We start from the raw sequence: 6,000 nt of genomic DNA on the forward strand, positions 1-6,000 counted from the left end.
AGTTAAATGAACTCTAAGGAGTTTGGTGCTTTCCACTCTCTACTACAGAGTTGTTGATGTGTAGTGGAGGGCAGTTGTTCTTGGTCCTCCTGAAGTCCACCATCATCTCCTTTGTCTTGTCCACATTAAGATTCAGGTTGCTACTCTCGCACCATTTCACAAAATTTTTCACCTCTTCTCTGTAGAGCATCTCATCGTTGTTGCTGACAAGGCCAGCTACTGTTGTGTAATCTTCAAACTTGATGACACTTTTGGAGCTAGATCTGATGATGCAGTCATGGGTCAGTAGCGTGAACAGGACCAGGCTGAGCACACACCCCTGAAGTGCGCCAGTGCTCAATGTGACTGTTTGATATTCTGCTACCAACCCAGAACGACTGTGGTCTTTCTTTTAGGAAGTTCAAAATCCAATTACAGAGAGGGGTGTTGTGATCGAGTGAGGACAGCTTCTCCACCAGCCTCTGGAGATTGATCATATTAATCGCTGAGCGAGTCAATGAGGAACAGCTTGGCATATGGTCATTTTCCAGGTGGGCCAGCATGGAGTGAAGCGACAAGGCTATAGCATTATCTGTGGAACAGTTTCTTTTTAAGGCAAATTGAAATGCATCTAGGAATTCTGAGAGATGTGCTTTGATGTGTTCCATCACCAGATGCTCGAAGCATTTCATAGTGGGGCAGGTCAGTGACACATGGCGGTAGTCATTGCGGCCTGTTGTTGTCACCCTCTTGTGTACCCAGGATGATGGTGGCTGTCTTGAACCCTGTGGGAATGATGAACTGCTGCAGTGAGGTGTGGTAGATGCCCCTGAAGACCTCCATCAATTGGTCTGCACAGTCCTTCAATACCCAACCAGGTATGTTGTCTGGTCCCACCACTTTGTATGGGGTCACCTTGGATAAGGTTCTCCTCACTTTGGCCGCAGCTATGCAGGGAGCCAGTTCATTAGGGGGACATGGAGTTTTCTTTGGCATCATCTTGTTCTTCTCATCAAACTATTTATAGAAGGTGTTCAGTCAGGAAGAAAGGCTTCATTGTCTTTAATTCGCAAGGTTGACTTGTGATTCATAATGGACTTGATCCCTTGCAACATGCACTTTGTGTTGCTGGTGTCGCACATCTGTCTGGATTTTCTGTGCATACCCTCGCTTTGCCTTTCAGATCGCATGGGAGAATTCAGCCCTTATTGATCTTAGTGCCATCCTATCCCCTATCCTGAAGGCAGCATCACAAGCTCTGAGAAGGGCCCAGACCTTTGCATCCAACCATAGTTTCTAGTTAGCCATGGTTGTGAAGCATTTGATCTCAGTGATATCGTCAATGCACTTGCTTGATGTACCCAGTCTCTGAGCTCTTGTAACTCTTCTATGTTTACATGACCATTGTAGGTAACCACCTCCCTGAAACAGGTCCAATCTGTGGTCTCAAAACAGTCTTACAGCACCACTATGGCCCCCCTCCCCCTCCCCACCCACTCCTCACCACTCTGGCCATGTCCTGATCTCCTGCAGACTGATCTTGTTTAGTTTGTAAGCTGGGGTTTGCAGGACAGTTATGTGATCCAAGAAACCAAGGTGAGGATGCAGTCTTGAACGCATCAGGGACATTGGTGTACACCTGATCCAGGGTGTTCTCTCCTCTGGTGGCAAAGTTTACATGCGTTTGCAACTGTGGTAAGACCATTTTCAGGTTGACGTGATTGAAGTTGACATCAACAATCATGCAATATTAGGGTGGGAAGTCTGCGCTTCACAGATGGCACCATAATGCTTCTTCGTGGCTTCACCCTCATTAGCCAAAGGCGAAATGTAGACTCCAGAAATTAGCGTGGCCGAGAATTCCCTGGGCTGGTAGGAGGGCCTGCATTTCACCAGGTGGTACTCTATCTCTGCTGAGCAGGAGGTCTTCACAACAGAGACATTGGTGATGTAAATGCAGCCAACCTCCTCAAATCTTGCCAGAAGTAGCAGTGTCTCTGCCTGCCTTGAAGGAGATAAAGGTATCCACCTGGATTGCTGAGTTTGAAATGGTGTTCTGGAGCCATGTAATCACCAGTGCACAGCAGTCCTGCAATTCTCTCTGGTTTAGATGCAGCTTCAGGTAATCTGTTTTCTTCTCCACCAATCTTACATTTGAGAATAAGGTCTGAAGGGGTTAACTCTCAGTCTAAGCCTGATGCCATCCAGTTTTCCATGCTTCTACCTTCTTCAGCAGCACTTCTGATGGTCTCCCAAGCATCGCCCATGATCTGCTCCATGGTTTGCAGCTGTCTGTGTTCCCTGCTTCAGTAGGTGTAAACTGCACAGAATCTTACCTATCTGATCTGCTAACTTGAAAGTCTGGTTCATGTTCTGTATTTTGCCAAGAGTTTCCCGATGTAGCGGGTTGGGATTTCACCCTTATGGGGAGCCAAAGTGGCTGCTGCAAACACCTGTGTTGCCATCTTTGAAAAAAAACGTCCTCTGAAGACCCTCTACTGTCAGTATCTGAGGATAACTTGTGGAATCCAAGGAAACCATCTAATCCGAATGAGTACCCAGCTGAGTACTGAAAACCTGTACTTACCAACTTGCCACTGTACTCATGAATATCTTCAACATCTCACTCTGATACCCAGCTGTTTCCAAACAGGCCTCAATTGTACCGGTGCTCAAGAAGATGGTGGTAATTTGCCTAAATTAATACTGACCAGGGACACTCATCATTTCTTATCTTTTATGTAAAAAAAATGGAGGGTTATGGGTATGCACCCAAGGGTGTGTACTTAGCCCACTGCTCGACTCATTATACACCCATGACTGTGGTCAAGCACAATTCCAATGCCATCTACAAGTCTGCCTATGACACCAGTTGTTGGCGGAATCACAATGAGGAAGCTTACAGGAGCGGATTTGTTGAATGGTGCAATGACCACAACCTTGTGCTCAACAGTAGCAAAACCAAAGAGATGATTGTGGACTTCAGAAGAAAGTCAAGGGAATATGACCAAGTCTTCATCAAGGGTTCAGTAGTGAACTTCAAATTCTTGTGTGTCAACATCTCTGAGTATCTGTCCTGGAGCCTCCATATCAATGCAGTCACGAAGAAGGCTCGCCAGGGGCTATACTTTGTGAGGTGTCTGATGAGATTCGGTATGTCACTGAAAACTCTCGAAAACATCTACAGGTGTACTGTGGAGGGCATTCTGGCTGGTTGCATCACTGCCTGGGTCGAAGGTGCCAACTCTCAGGACAAGAATAAACTCCAGAGAGTTGTTGACTCGGCCTGCGACATCACAGGCACCAAACTTCACTCCATCGACGACATCTATATGAAGCAGAATCTTAAAAAAGCAGCCTCTATTCTCAAAGCCCCTCACCACCCAGGCCAGGCACTACTACCATTGGGAAAAATGTACAGGAGCCTAAAGACAAGCACTCAACAGCACAAGGACAGCTTCTTTCCCACTGCCATCAGATTCATGAAAAGTCCTTGAACCAAAGACACTGTCTTACTTTTCGTGCACTACTATTTTTTATTTATTTATAGCAATGTTGCAAGATGGTTATAATATGAATGTTTGCACTTTGATGCTACTGCAAAACATCAAATTTCAAGACTTGTTCATGACAATAAATTCTGATTCTGATGTGGTTATGGGTATATGGAAAAAATAAAAGTTTTTAGAGAATCTGTTTTGAGTGGTGAAATTGATCCATTCCAATTTGCCTCTTGCAGCAACAGGTCTATGACAGATGCCATTTCACTGCTCTATACAAACCCCAGAACACCTGGATGGCAAAGGTACATACATCAGGATGCTCTTTAATGACTACAGTTTGGCATTCATCTCCATCAACCCTTCAAAACTGATCAGCAAACTCCAAGATCTGGGCCTCAATACCCAATAACCATATAACAATAACCATATAACAATTACAGGCCAATTTGGCCCTTCTGGACCATGCCAAACACATACTCCCACCTAACCCCACTGACATGCACTCAACCCATAACCCTCCTTTCCCATCCATATACATACTCAACTTCTCTTTAAATGCTAATATCGAGTCTCCCTCCACTACTTCGTCTGGAAGCTCATTCCACACACCCATCACTTTGAGTAAAGAAGTCCCCTCTCATGCTTCCTCTAAACTTTTGCCGCTTAACTCTTAGCTCATGCCCTTTTGTTTGTATCTCCCCCTTTCTTAAAGGAAAAAGCCTCTTCACGTCAACTCTATCTATACCCCCAATAATTTTAAATACCTCAATCAAATCCCTTCTTAACCTTCTCGCTCCAAAGAATAAAGACCTAACTTATTTAACCTTTCCCTATAACTTAGGCCCTGCAACCCTGGCAACATTCTAGTAAATCTTCTCTGCACTCTCTCCAAATTGTTGATATCTTTTCAATACTTTTGTGACCAAAACTGTACACAATACTTCAAATTTGGCCTCACCATTGCCTTGTACAATTTTAACATCCCAGCTCCTCTACTCAATGCTCTGATTTATAAAATCCAACATACCATAAGCTTTCTTCACCACCCTATCCACATGTGACTTCACTTTCGGGGAACCATGTACCATTATTCCAAGATCCCTTTGTTCTACTCCACTCTTCAATGCCCTACCATTTGCCATGTATGTCCTTATTTTGATTAGCCCTACCAAAATGTAACACCTCACATTTATCGGCATTAAACTGCATCTACCATCTTTCAGCCCACTGTAATGGTCTGGGCACACACACACACACACACACACACACACACACACACACACACACACACACACACACACACACACACACACACACACACACACACACACAAAATCCCTCTGCAAGTTTTGAAACCCTTCTTCACTATCCACAGCTCTGCCTCTCTTAGTATCATCTACATACTTACTAATTCTATTTACCTGATCATTAATGTATATGACAAACAGGATGGACCTAATATTGAACCCTAAGCACACCACTAGTCACCAGCTTCCAATCTGACAGTTATCTAGCACTACTCACGGGCATCTCCCATTTTACTACTTCAATGTTAATACCTAATGATTGAACCTTCCTAACTAACCTTCCCTGAGGAACCTTATCAAAGGCCTTACTAAAGCCTATATATACAACACCCACTACCTTACCCTCATCAACTTTCCTAGTAACTCCTCAAAAAATTCAATAAGGTTTGTCAAACATGATCTTCCTCTCACAAATCCATGTTGACTGTTCCTAATCAAACCCTGCTTATCCAAATATTTATATATACCATCTCTAAGAATACTTTCCATTAACTTATCCACCAGACGTTAAACTTCCAGGCCTATAATTACTAGATTTACTCCTAACACCTTTTTTAAATAATGGGACTACATGAGCTACCTTCCAATCCTTTGGCACCATTTCCATTACTAATGCCATTTTAAGTATCAAAGCCCCTATTTCTACTCTAACCTCCCTCAAGCTCCTAGGGAATATCTTGTCAGGACCTGGAGACATATCCACCTTTATTTTCCTTAAAAGTGCCAGTACTTCCTTTTCTTTAATCATCATTGTTTCCATAACTCTTTCTAGTTCTTAAACTATAGTATTAACTTTTGAACTATCTTTAACATTAAATCTATCCCCATCTAGGCACATGTGTGTGTGTGTGTGTGTGTGTGTGTGTGTGTGTGTGTGTGTGTGTGTGTGTGTGTGTGTGTGTGTGTGTGTGTGTGTGTGTGTGTGTGTGTGTGTGTGTGTGTGTGTGTGTGTGTGTGCGCCCAGACCATTACAGTCTAGGCCAAAATCTACAAAGTTACTTGACAGTTCACCCTTTTAAATTCAGTGTTGAGGTATCGGCCTTTGAAATTTGAAGTGATGGGGAGACTGGAGTTGCGGCTGCTACAGACTCACGATTTCTCCTTGCGTTGCCTTCGAAGAAATGTCCATCTACACGAGCTGTGGTCATAAAACTCCTGGTCCTTTTGTAGGCAAGACTTTCACTGGGTGACCTTCATGAAGCTTTCAAGAC

This window comes from Narcine bancroftii, chromosome 2 (genome assembly GCF_036971445.1).
Source record: "Narcine bancroftii isolate sNarBan1 chromosome 2, sNarBan1.hap1, whole genome shotgun sequence".
Lineage (NCBI taxonomy): Eukaryota > Metazoa > Chordata > Chondrichthyes > Torpediniformes > Narcinidae > Narcine > Narcine bancroftii.